This window comes from Bubalus kerabau, chromosome 1, assembly GCF_029407905.1.
Source record: "Bubalus kerabau isolate K-KA32 ecotype Philippines breed swamp buffalo chromosome 1, PCC_UOA_SB_1v2, whole genome shotgun sequence".
NCBI classification, from domain to species: domain Eukaryota; kingdom Metazoa; phylum Chordata; class Mammalia; order Artiodactyla; family Bovidae; genus Bubalus; species Bubalus kerabau.
The window spans coordinates 125914903-125929734 of NC_073624.1; the positions used below are offsets into that span (position 1 = coordinate 125914903).

General features: G+C 66.4%; 6 non-coding genes across 6 annotated transcripts; all 6 read right to left on the reverse strand.

Moving 5' to 3' along the window:
• Positions 1-3726: 3726 nt before the first annotated feature.
• On the reverse strand, positions 3727-3845 carry LOC129642526 (5S ribosomal RNA). The gene has a single exon (XR_008709793.1). It is a non-coding gene; the product is annotated as a 5S ribosomal RNA (ribosomal RNA).
• A 1940-nt stretch (positions 3846-5785) lies between these two features.
• On the reverse strand, positions 5786-5904 carry LOC129642643 (5S ribosomal RNA). Its single transcript, XR_008709896.1, has one exon. It is a non-coding gene; the product is annotated as a 5S ribosomal RNA (ribosomal RNA).
• Positions 5905-7829: 1925 nt separating this feature from the next.
• On the reverse strand, positions 7830-7948 carry LOC129642409 (5S ribosomal RNA). Its single transcript, XR_008709700.1, has one exon. It is a non-coding gene; the product is annotated as a 5S ribosomal RNA (ribosomal RNA).
• Positions 7949-9880: 1932 nt separating this feature from the next.
• Positions 9881-9999, reverse strand: LOC129642673 (5S ribosomal RNA). The gene has a single exon (XR_008709920.1). It is a non-coding gene; the product is annotated as a 5S ribosomal RNA (ribosomal RNA).
• Positions 10000-11931: 1932 nt separating this feature from the next.
• On the reverse strand, positions 11932-12050 carry LOC129642329 (5S ribosomal RNA). Its single transcript, XR_008709630.1, has one exon. It is a non-coding gene; the product is annotated as a 5S ribosomal RNA (ribosomal RNA).
• Positions 12051-13982: 1932 nt separating this feature from the next.
• On the reverse strand, positions 13983-14101 carry LOC129642341 (5S ribosomal RNA). The gene has a single exon (XR_008709641.1). It is a non-coding gene; the product is annotated as a 5S ribosomal RNA (ribosomal RNA).
• Between the last annotated feature and the right edge of the window lie 731 nt (positions 14102-14832).

Sequence of the window (14832 nt, forward strand, 5' to 3'; positions counted from 1 at the left end):
GGACTTCCTTAGGGGTGAGTCTTTCTGAAGTTTATCCTACCCAGTACTGTTGCAACCTGAGAGCTAGTCATCCCTGGGTCAGGGTACAGATCCCCAGGCAAGCTGAGGCGTGACAGCTTCCTGGAGATCAAATCTCTGGGCAGGTCAAGGCATGTCAACTTCCTGGGACCCCTGGACTGGGAGATCCCCGAGCAGTTTGAGGTATGACAATCTTTCGAGGACCAGATTCTTAGGCAGGTGGAGGCAGGTCGACTTCCTGGGAGCCCTGGACTGGAGTTAGGCGTCCCCAAGGTCTCCAAATGACCAGGCTGGGTGGGATTAAGGGGTTGTAATTTTAACTCATTGCCAGTTTGTTCACCACAGATGGGAATAGACATCATGATGTAAAAGAATCCAACCCTATGCCCTGAGACTGGGAACCTGGTGAAACAGTCAGAAGTTTTATCCTCTTACTGCTCTAAGGGAATGTAAGTCACTGATTTCTTCCCCTAGTCCTCCCTAAGAGCAGCTTAGGGTGTTTCCAATGGTAAACATTTCATTGTCATAGACCCACTGTAGGTAATAACAGAAGTAATGACAAAGGAGTGGGTTATTTGGTCCTGTTAGAGGCATTAGAGTATTTTAATAATAAGCAGGGTGGAGCAATGTTGCCTACAAGGGGGCAGGGTCCTGGTTGTAGGAGTTAGTAAGTGGCTTAAGCACAAACTGATGAGAGGCAACAGACCAGATGTTCCAAAAAAGTGGAGTGGAGATTTGATCCGCGGGTATGTTTGTAACTTTAGGAGAAGGGTGGTAAGGATTTGGGCCTAAACGGCCTGCAGGGCTAACTCCCAAAGTGGCAAACATTATCCTTGGAAGCCCAATTGCCTTTGAAGGGATGCCAACAGATGGACTTCTAGCAGGCATTGTGTGCCTGTCACCCACCCTAGGAGATTCACTGAGAGATGCTGATGTTGCACATGTAGGAAACATGGAAGATGAAGGCCTGAATACCTAGAGGGGTTGGATATTATATAGTATTTCCCTCCAAAGGACCGGCATTTTCTGGTTGTCCCTCCAGAAGACTGTAGAGGCAACATTGTGGGCCCGGACGGGGCTCAGGAAAAGAGCATGAAACAGGAGGGAAGAGGCACAGGGCACAAATTTTGAAAGAATCACATAGCACAAGGGCATAACATAAACCGATTAAACTCAAATGGGTCTAAAATGACAAGTCAAATTCAACTAAACTTTGATCCCCAATCTGTAAGCTAAATGACACACCCAGAGGTGGCAGGACAGCTCCAGGGCACTGTCAAAAGACAGAGGAGTGGGTGGTTCCCCAATGGTTGGAATGACCCTCCCCTCATTAGCATATGAATTCACCCAGCAAAAACTAGCCATACCACATTCCATGGCCAAAACACTTGCCCTTTGCAATGGCCCACACCCTGCAGAGTGTGCTTCTCTGAATCCCGACAAATCCCCCTTTTACCTATGGCTGTCTCTCTAACTGAATTTTTGCAATGAGACGTCGGAGCCTGAGGTCCATTAGGTCCTGAAGCCAGGCATCATGGCTTTTGGCTGGGCTCAAGTCCTGGGAGAGAGGAGCTGAAGAACGGGAGGAAAAAGCAGTGGGGCAAACATGCTAAGGAATCCTCTTCATAATCTGCTGGAAAATCTGCTAAATACCTAACCTGTGCTCAGTTTTCATTGGCCTGATCCTTGGCACAAACAAGATTAAGGACAGAAGAACCCCTACCGGCTTGGGTAACAGCTACTGGGGCCCAGCAGATAGTGGAGCCTTTGGGACATACTGAAGAGTAGGCCCTGCCATAGTCCTTCAATTGCACACACTGCTGCTTGCCTGTTCATGGGTGGTTCGAGGAAAAAAGAAACAAGAGATTGTAAAGGAATTAGGCTTTTTGTTAGGCATATGTCCTTCCAGCCACAGGAGTGAGGACCTTAACCAGAGCTCTTTTGGAATCTGAGAGTGAGCCAGATTCCAAAAGAGCTTTCTGCTGAGATTGCTTTTCACCATTTCAGTTCCCAGCACTCTGGACTTCTTGTCACTTCCCCTCTGCTGGGTTTTCTTTGCGTTCACCATCCACCAGGGGGGAGCTCTCCCTGAGTTGGGCTCCTGCTGTGCTTAGCCTCTTCCTTGCAGGGCCCATGCCAACGTTGTTTCAGCCAGGTAAAATACAAGAAAGGACAGTATAGATGTCGGGGGAGTTTGTAATTTCCTCGGTACTGTCTTGTCACAACAAAAATTTGAAGCGACGAGTCAGCGTTACACCTCTTGGACACACCAATGATACAGCTCCATGTTATGGCTCAGTTTTATTTAGAAAATAAAGGAAAATAAAACCTCTAGGCATGGGCATGCCTGCCCAACAGGGGTGAAAACAAGAGACACAGACAGAGATGCAAGGCGCCTTGAATCATCATTTATGTTTAGTCTCCCCCCCCAGGGGGCCTGTTCTACCTAAATTGCATTAGCCAGTGCTATTTGCTTTACCTGAGGTTTTCACATTGATGCTCGGACCTCCTTATTCTATTTTCCCGCCTTTCCCTTAGTTGTCTTTACTCACCAAAATTCTGGACTCATTTTACCTATTCTCACTACATGACAGAAGAGACCGGAAGTCGGGAGTAAGGAGACACAGAGAGAGGAAGTAGACCAAGGCTCAGAGAAAGACTCTGAGACCCTGAGATTGGGATGCAGATTGACAGAAACACAGGCATACATGCGAGTTAGGGCCCAAAAGACGAGCAAAAACAGGGATGGAGAGACAGAGGGAGACACAGAGCCACAAAGGAACGGGAAACAGGAGTCAGGGGACAGAGGATGGCATTCGTTCCTAGACAAACACTCTAGTACAGACCTTAACACAACTCAGAGAGAAGCCTAGTGAAAGAGGCAGCTTCCCCAAGGGAGGAGGCGTCAGCCTGGGCCCGGCGGGCCCCGGCTGGGTGCTGTGCCCTGGGGCTGGCAATCACCCCTGGGGACCCCAAGACTTCCTCCCAGCCTAGGTCTCAAAGGTCGCCTTCGGATTGGCTACCTACGGCGAGACCCAGCCCCGCCCCCAGGCGAGAGGGTGAGTGCGTGACAGTGTGTGTGTGAGAGTGTCGGTGGGCGACGGTGGGGGTCTGGTCGAGTGGGGCCGGGGGGAACCCAGAATGGAGGGGGCAGGGTGTGGCGGCCGGGGCTTTGGAAGTCTGTGTGGTCCTCTTGCTGTCTGTCTCTCTCTCCCTCTTTCTCCGTCTCCCTTACCTGTGGTCTCCGGCTCTTGACCTTTCTCGGGGGCGGGTGTGTGTGTGTGTGTGTGTGTGTGTGTGTGAGTGTTGTGTGTGTGTGAGTGTGTTGCGCGCACGCCTGCAGGAGACCCAGAGGCTGCCTGCGAGGATGCCTCTGGTGGTGGGGCTGGGGCCGGGGCTGGGGCCGGGGCCCCGCCCGGAAGTGCCTGAGGCCTGCCAAGGGAGCCCCAGACAGAGAGCACCCCCTCCACCCCCCGCCCTCGCCGGTCCTCTGGTTTCCTGGAAGCCGAATGCGGAGGGGCTCGCGGGCCGCGCGGAGGCAACCCAGGTCTGCAGCGGGAGTCGGGGCCCCGGCCACCCACCCCGCGAGGGGCTGGAAGGCAGGCGACCGCTCTGAGCGCGGTGGGGTGCGAGGGGCCAGCGGCAGGTGGGGCTTGCGGGGGTGGGGGGCGGGCGCTAAAGGAGAGGGGAGGCCAAAAAAAAAAAAAAAGCCTACAGCACCCGGTATTCCCAGGCGGTCTCCCATCCAAGTACTAACCAGGCCCGACCCTGCTTAGCTTCCGAGATCAGACGAGATCGGGCGCGTTCAGGGTGGTATGGCCGTAGACGGGGGCGGCTGCCGCCGGGCGCCCTAAGAGCCCTGCGCTGCGCCTGCCTTTCCCTCTGACCTGCCGCTCGGGCCAGCCGGCCGCAGCTCTCTTCGGAGCGCGCGCTGCACTTGAGATGCACGACCCGCGACCGGACTGCCCGCGGCCGTGTGGCCGGCCGACGCCGCTCCGCGCCCCGCACAGAGACCCCCCCGCCCCGGCCAGCACCCGCCCGGCCCGGCCCGGCCCGGGGGACCACAGGGCTTCCGGGACCCGGGACCCTGGACCCGGAGCAGCCGGCCCGGCATGCCTGCGGCGGGTCGGGCGTGGGCTGGGCTGGGCTGGGCTGGGGTGGGGTGAGGGGCGCGGTGGGGTGAGGGGCGCGGAGGTCTGGGCGCTCTCCCACCCTGGGACCCTCCAGGCCCGCCCCCGCTCGGAGGCCTCCGCGCCCCTCCGCCACCTCCCCCCCACCAAGGGCTTCGCTGCTCAGGGCCGCGTGGCCCCGGGGGCCCGCTGGGGCCCGCGGTCCTCTGAGCCTCCTGCGGGCCTGTGCGCAGCCCAGCCGTGGCCCTGAGCGCCCATCCTGCCCGGCACCTGCCCGGTGCCCAAAGCCCCCGGGAGCCACCAGCGCGGTGAACCAGAGCTCGTCAGCCCCGCCCCTTCGCCCTACCGAGGCCCCCCTTGCCCCCACGCCGCCCTCCAAGCACAGCACCTTCCTGAGGGAGCGGACGAGCGACATGCAGGCACACGGACAGACACACAGACACTCGCAGGCACCCACGCCACGTGAGACAGCCGGCCGGCGCAAGCGCGGCAGCCAGGGCCACAGCCATAGCACCCGTGGGAGACCGGGGGTCAGGAGAGACAGAGACAGAAAGAGATGAAGGTTCAGAGACACACTCCCAAGGCGGCGCGAGGCAGATGCAGACAGACAGACAGACAGACACGAGCGCGCAGGCACACACGGGGAGGGAGAGACAGAGACAGGGAGACACAGAGCGACTGACAGAGAGCCGGAGAACGGGAGAAGGAAGGACAGGGGACAGGGGATGGCATCCGCTCCGAGATCGACACACTGGCACAGACCGTGGCACACCTCAGAGAGAGGCCGTGCGGAAGAAGCAGCTTCCCTAAGGGAGGGGGCGTCAGCCGTGGGCCGGCGGGCCCCGGCTGGGCGCAGTGCCCTGGGGCTGGCAATCACCCGTGGGGACCCCAAGACTTCCTCGCATCCGAGGTCTCAAAGGTCCCCTTCGGCTTGGCCACCTAAGGCGAGACCCAGCCCCCGCCCCCAGGCCAGAGGCTGAGCGCGTGAGAGCGTGTGTGTGAGTGTGTCGGTGGGCGACGGTGGGGGTCTGGTCGACTGGGGGCCGGGGGGAACCCAGAATGGAGGGGGCAGGGTGTGGCGGCCGGGGCTTTGGAAGTCTGTGTGGTCCTCTTGCTGTCTGTCTCTCTCTCCCTCTTTCTCCGTCTCCCTTACCTGTGGTCTCCGGCTCTTGACCTTTCTCGGGGGCGGGTGTGTGTGTGTGTGTGTGTGTGTGAGAGTGAGTGTTGTGTGTGTGTGTGAGTGAGTGCTGTGGTTGTGTGAGTGTGTTGTGCGCACGCCTGCAGGAGACCCAGAGGCTGCCTGCGAGGATGCGTCTGGTGGTGGGGCTGGGGCCGGGGCCCCGCCCGGAAGTGCCTGAGGCCTGCCAAGGGAGCCCCAGACAGAGAGCACCCCCTCCACCCCCCGCCCTCGCCGGTCCTCTGGTTTCCTGGAAGCCGAATGCGGAGGGGCTCGCGGGCCGCGCGGAGGCAACCCAGGTCTGCAGCGGGAGTCGGGGCCCCGGCCACCCACCCCGCGAGGGGCTGGAAGGCAGGCGACCGCTCTGAGCGCGGTGGGGTGCGAGGGGCCAGCGGCAGGTGGGGCTTGCGGGGGTGGGGGGCGGGCGCTAAAGGAGAGGGGAGGCCAAAAAAAAAAAAAAAGCCTACAGCACCCGGTATTCCCAGGCGGTCTCCCATCCAAGTACTAACCAGGCCCGACCCTGCTTAGCTTCCGAGATCAGACGAGATCGGGCGCGTTCAGGGTGGTATGGCCGTAGACGGGGGCGGCTGCCGCCGGGCGCCCTAAGAGCCCTGCGCTGCGCCTGCCTTTCCCTCTGACCTGCCGCTCGGGCCAGCCGGCCGCAGCTCTCCACGGAGCGCGCGCTGCACTTGAGCTGCACGACCCGCGACCGGACTGCCCGCGGCCGTGTGGCCGGCCGACGCCGCTCCGCGCCCCGCGCACCGCCGCCCTCCGCCAGCACCCGCCCGGCCCGGCCCGGCCCGGGGGACCACAGGGCTTCCGGGACCCGGGACCCTGGACCCGGAGCAGCCGGCCCGGCATGCCTGCGGCGGGTCGGGCGTGGGCTGAGCTGGGGTGGGGTGAGGGGCGCGGTGGGGTGAGGGGCGCGGAGGTCTGGGCGCTCTCCCACCCTGGGACCCTCCAGGCCCGCCCCCGCTCGGAGGCCGCCGCGCCCCTCCGCCACCTCCCCCCCACCAAGGGCTTCGCTGCTCAGGGCCGCGTGGCCCCGGGGGCCCGCTGGGGCCCGCGGTCCTCTGAGCCTCCTGCGGGCCTGTGCGCAGCCCAGCCGTGGCCCTGAGCGCCCATCCTGCCCGGCACCTGCCCGGTGCCCAAAGCCCCCGGGAGCCACCAGCGCGGTGAACCAGAGCTCGTCAGCCCCGCCCCTTCGCCCTACCGAGGCCCCCCTTGCCCCCACGCCGCCCTCCAAGCACAGCACCTTCCTGAGGGAGCGGACGAGCGACATGCAGGCACACGGACAGACACACAGACACTCGCAGGCACCCACGCCACGTGAGACAGCCGGCCGGCGCAAGCGCGGCAGCCAGGGCCACAGCCATAGCACCCGTGGGAGGCCGGGGGTCAGGAGAGACAGAGACAGAAAGAGATGAAGGTTCAGAGACACACTCCCAAGGCGGCGCGAGGCAGATGCAGACAGACAGACAGACAGACACGAGCGCGCAGGCACACACGGGGAGGGAGAGACAGAGACAGGGAGACACAGAGCGACTGACAGAGAGCCGGAGAACGGGAGAAGGAAGGACAGGGGACAGGGGATGGCATCCGCTCCGAGATCGACACACTGGCACAGACCGTGGCACACCTCAGAGAGAGGCCGTGCGGAAGAAGCAGCTTCCCTAAGGGAGGGGGCGTCAGCCGTGGGCCGGCGGGCCCCGGCTGGGCGCAGTGCCCTGGGGCTGGCAATCACCCGTGGGGACCCCAAGACTTCCTCGCATCCGAGGTCTCAAAGGTCCCCTTCGGCTTGGCCACCTAAGGCGAGACCCAGCCCCCGCCCCCAGGCCAGAGGCTGAGCGCGTGAGAGCGTGTGTGTGAGTGTGTCGGTGGGCGACGGTGGGGGTCTGGTCGACTGGGGGCCGGGGGGAACCCAGAATGGAGGGGGCAGGGTGTGGCGGCCGGGGCTTTGGAAGTCTGTGTGGTCCTCTTGCTGTCTGTCTCTCTCTCCCTCTTTCTCCGTCTCCCTTACCTGTGGTCTCCGGCTCTTGACCTTTCTCGGGGGCGGGTGTGTGTGTGTGTGTGTGTGTGTGAGAGTGAGTGTTGTGTGTGTGTGTGAGTGAGTGCTGTGGTTGTGTGAGTGTGTTGTGCGCACGCCTGCAGGAGACCCAGAGGCTGCCTGCGAGGATGCGTCTGGTGGTGGGGCTGGGGCCGGGGCCCCGCCCGGAAGTGCCTGAGGCCTGCCAAGGGAGCCCCAGACAGAGAGCACCCCCTCCACCCCCCGCCCTCGCCGGTCCTCTGGTTTCCTGGAAGCCGAATGCGGAGGGGCTCGCGGGCCGCGCGGAGGCAACCCAGGTCTGCAGCGGGAGTCGGGGCCCCGGCCACCCACCCCGCGAGGGGCTGGAAGGCAGGCGACCGCTCTGAGCGCGGTGGGGTGCGAGGGGCCAGCGGCAGGTGGGGCTTGCGGGGGTGGGGGGCGGGCGCTAAAGGAGAGGGGAGGCCAAAAAAAAAAAAAAAGCCTACAGCACCCGGTATTCCCAGGTGGTCTCCCATCCAAGTACTAACCAGGCCCGACCCTGCTTAGCTTCCGAGATCAGACGAGATCGGGCGCGTTCAGGGTGGTATGGCCGTAGACGGGGGCGGCTGCCGCCGGGCGCCCTAAGAGCCCTGCGCTGCGCCTGCCTTTCCCTCTGACCTGCCGCTCGGGCCAGCCGGCCGCAGCTCTCCACGGAGCGCGCGCTGCACTTGAGCTGCACGACCCGCGACCGGACTGCCCGCGGCCGTGTGGCCGGCCGACGCCGCTCCGCGCCCCGCGCACCGCCGCCCTCCGCCAGCACCCGCCCGGCCCGGCCCGGCCCGGGGGACCACAGGGCTTCCGGGACCCGGGACCCTGGACCCGGAGCAGCCGGCCCGGCATGCCTGCGGCGGGTCGGGCGTGGGCTGAGCTGGGGTGGGGTGAGGGGCGCGGTGGGGTGAGGGGCGCGGAGGTCTGGGCGCTCTCCCACCCTGGGACCCTCCAGGCCCGCCCCCGCTCGGAGGCCGCCGCGCCCCTCCGCCACCTCCCCCCCACCAAGGGCTTCGCTGCTCAGGGCCGCGTGGCCCCGGGGGCCCGCTGGGGCCCGCGGTCCTCTGAGCCTCCTGCGGGCCTGTGCGCAGCCCAGCCGTGGCCCTGAGCGCCCATCCTGCCCGGCACCTGCCCGGTGCCCAAAGCCCCCGGGAGCCACCAGCGCGGTGAACCAGAGCTCGTCAGCCCCGCCCCTTCGCCCTACCGAGGCCCCCCTTGCCCCCACGCCGCCCTCCAAGCACAGCACCTTCCTGAGGGAGCGGACGAGCGACATGCAGGCACACGGACAGACACACAGACACTCGCAGGCACCCACGCCACGTGAGACAGCCGGCCGGCGCAAGCGCGGCAGCCAGGGCCACAGCCATAGCACCCGTGGGAGGCCGGGGGTCAGGAGAGACAGAGACAGAAAGAGATGAAGGTTCAGAGACACACTCCCAAGGCGGCGCGAGGCAGATGCAGACAGACAGACAGACAGACACGAGCGCGCAGGCACACACGGGGAGGGAGAGACAGAGACAGGGAGACACAGAGCGACTGACAGAGAGCCGGAGAACGGGAGAAGGAAGGACAGGGGACAGGGGATGGCATCCGCTCCGAGATCGACACACTGGCACAGACCGTGGCACACCTCAGAGAGAGGCCGTGCGGAAGAAGCAGCTTCCCTAAGGGAGGGGGCGTCAGCCGTGGGCCGGCGGGCCCCGGCTGGGCGCAGTGCCCTGGGGCTGGCAATCACCCGTGGGGACCCCAAGACTTCCTCGCATCCGAGGTCTCAAAGGTCCCCTTCGGCTTGGCCACCTAAGGCGAGACCCAGCCCCCGCCCCCAGGCCAGAGGCTGAGCGCGTGAGAGCGTGTGTGTGAGTGTGTCGGTGGGCGACGGTGGGGGTCTGGTCGACTGGGGGCCGGGGGGAACCCAGAATGGAGGGGGCAGGGTGTGGCGGCCGGGGCTTTGGAAGTCTGTGTGGTCCTCTTGCTGTCTGTCTCTCTCTCCCTCTTTCTCCGTCTCCCTTACCTGTGGTCTCCGGCTCTTGACCTTTCTCGGGGGCGGGTGTGTGTGTGTGTGTGTGTGTGTGTGTGTGAGAGTGAGTGTTGTGTGTGTGTGTGAGTGAGTGCTGTGGTTGTGTGAGTGTGTTGTGCGCACGCCTGCAGGAGACCCAGAGGCTGCCTGCGAGGATGCGTCTGGTGGTGGGGCTGGGGCCGGGGCCCCGCCCGGAAGTGCCTGAGGCCTGCCAAGGGAGCCCCAGACAGAGAGCACCCCCTCCACCCCCCGCCCTCGCCGGTCCTCTGGTTTCCTGGAAGCCGAATGCGGAGGGGCTCGCGGGCCGCGCGGAGGCAACCCAGGTCTGCAGCGGGAGTCGGGGCCCCGGCCACCCACCCCGCGAGGGGCTGGAAGGCAGGCGACCGCTCTGAGCGCGGTGGGGTGCGAGGGGCCAGCGGCAGGTGGGGCTTGCGGGGGTGGGGGGCGGGCGCTAAAGGAGAGGGGAGGCCAAAAAAAAAAAAAAAAGCCTACAGCACCCGGTATTCCCAGGCGGTCTCCCATCCAAGTACTAACCAGGCCCGACCCTGCTTAGCTTCCGAGATCAGACGAGATCGGGCGCGTTCAGGGTGGTATGGCCGTAGACGGGGGCGGCTGCCGCCGGGCGCCCTAAGAGCCCTGCGCTGCGCCTGCCTTTCCCTCTGACCTGCCGCTCGGGCCAGCCGGCCGCAGCTCTCCACGGAGCGCGCGCTGCACTTGAGCTGCACGACCCGCGACCGGACTGCCCGCGGCCGTGTGGCCGGCCGACGCCGCTCCGCGCCCCGCGCACCGCCGCCCTCCGCCAGCACCCGCCCGGCCCGGCCCGGCCCGGGGGACCACAGGGCTTCCGGGACCCGGGACCCTGGACCCGGAGCAGCCGGCCCGGCATGCCTGCGGCGGGTCGGGCGTGGGCTGAGCTGGGGTGGGGTGAGGGGCGCGGTGGGGTGAGGGGCGCGGAGGTCTGGGCGCTCTCCCACCCTGGGACCCTCCAGGCCCGCCCCCGCTCGGAGGCCGCCGCGCCCCTCCGCCACCTCCCCCCCACCAAGGGCTTCGCTGCTCAGGGCCGCGTGGCCCCGGGGGCCCGCTGGGGCCCGCGGTCCTCTGAGCCTCCTGCGGGCCTGTGCGCAGCCCAGCCGTGGCCCTGAGCGCCCATCCTGCCCGGCACCTGCCCGGTGCCCAAAGCCCCCGGGAGCCACCAGCGCGGTGAACCAGAGCTCGTCAGCCCCGCCCCTTCGCCCTACCGAGGCCCCCCTTGCCCCCACGCCGCCCTCCAAGCACAGCACCTTCCTGAGGGAGCGGACGAGCGACATGCAGGCACACGGACAGACACACAGACACTCGCAGGCACCCACGCCACGTGAGACAGCCGGCCGGCGCAAGCGCGGCAGCCAGGGCCACAGCCATAGCACCCGTGGGAGGCCGGGGGTCAGGAGAGACAGAGACAGAAAGAGATGAAGGTTCAGAGACACACTCCCAAGGCGGCGCGAGGCAGATGCAGACAGACAGACAGACAGACACGAGCGCGCAGGCACACACGGGGAGGGAGAGACAGAGACAGGGAGACACAGAGCGACTGACAGAGAGCCGGAGAACGGGAGAAGGAAGGACAGGGGACAGGGGATGGCATCCGCTCCGAGATCGACACACTGGCACAGACCGTGGCACACCTCAGAGAGAGGCCGTGCGGAAGAAGCAGCTTCCCTAAGGGAGGGGGCGTCAGCCGTGGGCCGGCGGGCCCCGGCTGGGCGCAGTGCCCTGGGGCTGGCAATCACCCGTGGGGACCCCAAGACTTCCTCGCATCCGAGGTCTCAAAGGTCCCCTTCGGCTTGGCCACCTAAGGCGAGACCCAGCCCCCGCCCCCAGGCCAGAGGCTGAGCGCGTGAGAGCGTGTGTGTGAGTGTGTCGGTGGGCGACGGTGGGGGTCTGGTCGACTGGGGGCCGGGGGGAACCCAGAATGGAGGGGGCAGGGTGTGGCGGCCGGGGCTTTGGAAGTCTGTGTGGTCCTCTTGCTGTCTGTCTCTCTCTCCCTCTTTCTCCGTCTCCCTTACCTGTGGTCTCCGGCTCTTGACCTTTCTCGGGGGCGGGTGTGTGTGTGTGTGTGTGTGTGTGTGTGTGAGAGTGAGTGTTGTGTGTGTGTGTGAGTGAGTGCTGTGGTTGTGTGAGTGTGTTGTGCGCACGCCTGCAGGAGACCCAGAGGCTGCCTGCGAGGATGCGTCTGGTGGTGGGGCTGGGGCCGGGGCCCCGCCCGGAAGTGCCTGAGGCCTGCCAAGGGAGCCCCAGACAGAGAGCACCCCCTCCACCCCCCGCCCTCGCCGGTCCTCTGGTTTCCTGGAAGCCGAATGCGGAGGGGCTCGCGGGCCGCGCGGAGGCAACCCAGGTCTGCAGCGGGAGTCGGGGCCCCGGCCACCCACCCCGCGAGGGGCTGGAAGGCAGGCGACCGCTCTGAGCGCGGTGGGGTGCGAGGGGCCAGCGGCAGGTGGGGCTTGCGGGGGTGGGGGGCGGGCGCTAAAGGAGAGGGGAGGCCAAAAAAAAAAAAAAAAGCCTACAGCACCCGGTATTCCCAGGCGGTCTCCCATCCAAGTACTAACCAGGCCCGACCCTGCTTAGCTTCCGAGATCAGACGAGATCGGGCGCGTTCAGGGTGGTATGGCCGTAGACGGGGGCGGCTGCCGCCGGGCGCCCTAAGAGCCCTGCGCTGCGCCTGCCTTTCCCTCTGACCTGCCGCTCGGGCCAGCCGGCCGCAGCTCTCCACGGAGCGCGCGCTGCACTTGAGCTGCACGACCCGCGACCGGACTGCCCGCGGCCGTGTGGCCGGCCGACGCCGCTCCGCGCCCCGCGCACCGCCGCCCTCCGCCAGCACCCGCCCGGCCCGGCCCGGCCCGGGGGACCACAGGGCTTCCGGGACCCGGGACCCTGGACCCGGAGCAGCCGGCCCGGCATGCCTGCGGCGGGTCGGGCGTGGGCTGAGCTGGGGTGGGGTGAGGGGCGCGGTGGGGTGAGGGGCGCGGAGGTCTGGGCGCTCTCCCACCCTGGGACCCTCCAGGCCCGCCCCCGCTCGGAGGCCGCCGCGCCCCTCCGCCACCTCCCCCCCACCAAGGGCTTCGCTGCTCAGGGCCGCGTGGCCCCGGGGGCCCGCTGGGGCCCGCGGTCCTCTGAGCCTCCTGCGGGCCTGTGCGCAGCCCAGCCGTGGCCCTGAGCGCCCATCCTGCCCGGCACCTGCCCGGTGCCCAAAGCCCCCGGGAGCCACCAGCGCGGTGAACCAGAGCTCGTCAGCCCCGCCCCTTCGCCCTACCGAGGCCCCCCTTGCCCCCACGCCGCCCTCCAAGCACAGCACCTTCCTGAGGGAGCGGACGAGCGACATGCAGGCACACGGACAGACACACAGACACTCGCAGGCACCCACGCCACGTGAGACAGCCGGCCGGCGCAAGCGCGGCAGCCAGGGCCACAGCCATAGCACCCGTGGGAGGCCGGGGGTCAGGAGAGACAGAGACAGAAAGAGATGAAGGTTCAGAGACACACTCCCAAGGCGGCGCGAGGCAGATGCAGACAGACAGACAGACAGACACGAGCGCGCAGGCACACACGGGGAGGGAGAGACAGAGACAGGGAGACACAGAGCGACTGACAGAGAGCCGGAGAACGGGAGAAGGAAGGACAGGGGACAGGGGATGGCATCCGCTCCGAGATCGACACACTGGCACAGACCGTGGCACACCTCAGAGAGAGGCCGTGCGGAAGAAGCAGCTTCCCTAAGGGAGGGGGCGTCAGCCGTGGGCCGGCGGGCCCCGGCTGGGCGCAGTGCCCTGGGGCTGGCAATCACCCGTGGGGACCCCAAGACTTCCTCGCATCCGAGGTCTCAAAGGTCCCCTTCGGCTTGGCCACCTAAGGCGAGACCCAGCCCCCGCCCCCAGGCCAGAGGCTGAGCGCGTGAGAGCGTGTGTGTGAGTGTGTCGGTGGGCGACGGTGGGGGTCTGGTCGACTGGGGGCCGGGGGGAACCCAGAATGGAGGGGGCAGGGTGTGGCGGCCGGGGCTTTGGAAGTCTGTGTGGTCCTCTTGCTGTCTGTCTCTCTCTCCCTCTTTCTCCGTCTCCCTTACCTGTGGTCTCCGGCTCTTGACCTTTCTCGGGGGCGGGTGTGTGTGTGTGTGTGTGTGTGTGTGTGTGAGAGTGAGTGTTGTGTGTGTGTGTGAGTGAGTGCTGTGGTTGTGTGAGTGTGTTGTGCGCACGCCTGCAGGAGACCCAGAGGCTGCCTGCGAGGATGCGTCTGGTGGTGGGGCTGGGGCCGGGGCCCCGCCCGGAAGTGCCTGAGGCCTGCCAAGGGAGCCCCAGACAGAGAGCACCCCCTCCACCCCCCGCCCTCGCCGGTCCTCTGGTTTCCTGGAAGCCGAATGCGGAGGGGCTCGCGGGCCGCGCGGAGGCAACCCAGGTCTGCAGCGGGAGTCGGGGCCCCGGCCACCCACCCCGCGAGGGGCTGGAAGGCAGGCGACCGCTCTGAGCGCGGTGGGGTGCGAGGGGCCAGCGGCAGGTGGGGCTTGCGGGGGTGGGGGGCGGGCGCTAAAGGAGAGGGGAGGCCAAAAAAAAAAAAAAAAGCCTACAGCACCCGGTATTCCCAGGCGGTCTCCCATCCAAGTACTAACCAGGCCCGACCCTGCTTAGCTTCCGAGATCAGACGAGATCGGGCGCGTTCAGGGTGGTATGGCCGTAGACGGGGGCGGCTGCCGCCGGGCGCCCTAAGAGCCCTGCGCTGCGCCTGCCTTTCCCTCTGACCTGCCGCTCGGGCCAGCCGGCCGCAGCTCTCCACGGAGCGCGCGCTGCACTTGAGCTGCACGACCCGCGACCGGACTGCCCGCGGCCGTGTGGCCGGCCGACGCCGCTCCGCGCCCCGCGCACCGCCGCCCTCCGCCAGCACCCGCCCGGCCCGGCCCGGCCCGGGGGACCACAGGGCTTCCGGGACCCGGGACCCTGGACCCGGAGCAGCCGGCCCGGCATGCCTGCGGCGGGTCGGGCGTGGGCTGAGCTGGGGTGGGGTGAGGGGCGCGGTGGGGTGAGGGGCGCGGAGGTCTGGGCGCTCTCCCACCCTGGGACCCTCCAGGCCCGCCCCCGCTCGGAGGCCGCCGCGCCCCTCCGCCACCTCCCCCCCACCAAGGGCTTCGCTGCTCAGGGCCGCGTGGCCCCGGGGGCCCGCTGGGGCCCGCGGTCCTCTGAGCCTCCTGCGGGCCTGTGCGCAGCCCAGCCGTGGCCCTGAGCGCCCATCCTGCCCGGCACCTGCCCGGTGCCCAAAGCCCCCGGGAGCCACCAGCGCGGTGAACCAGAGCTCGTCAGCCCCGCCCCTTCGCCCTACCGAGGCCCCCCTTGCCCCCACGCCGCCCTCCAAGCACAGCACCTTCCTGAGGGAGCGGACGAGCGACATGCAGGCACACGGACAGACACACAGACAC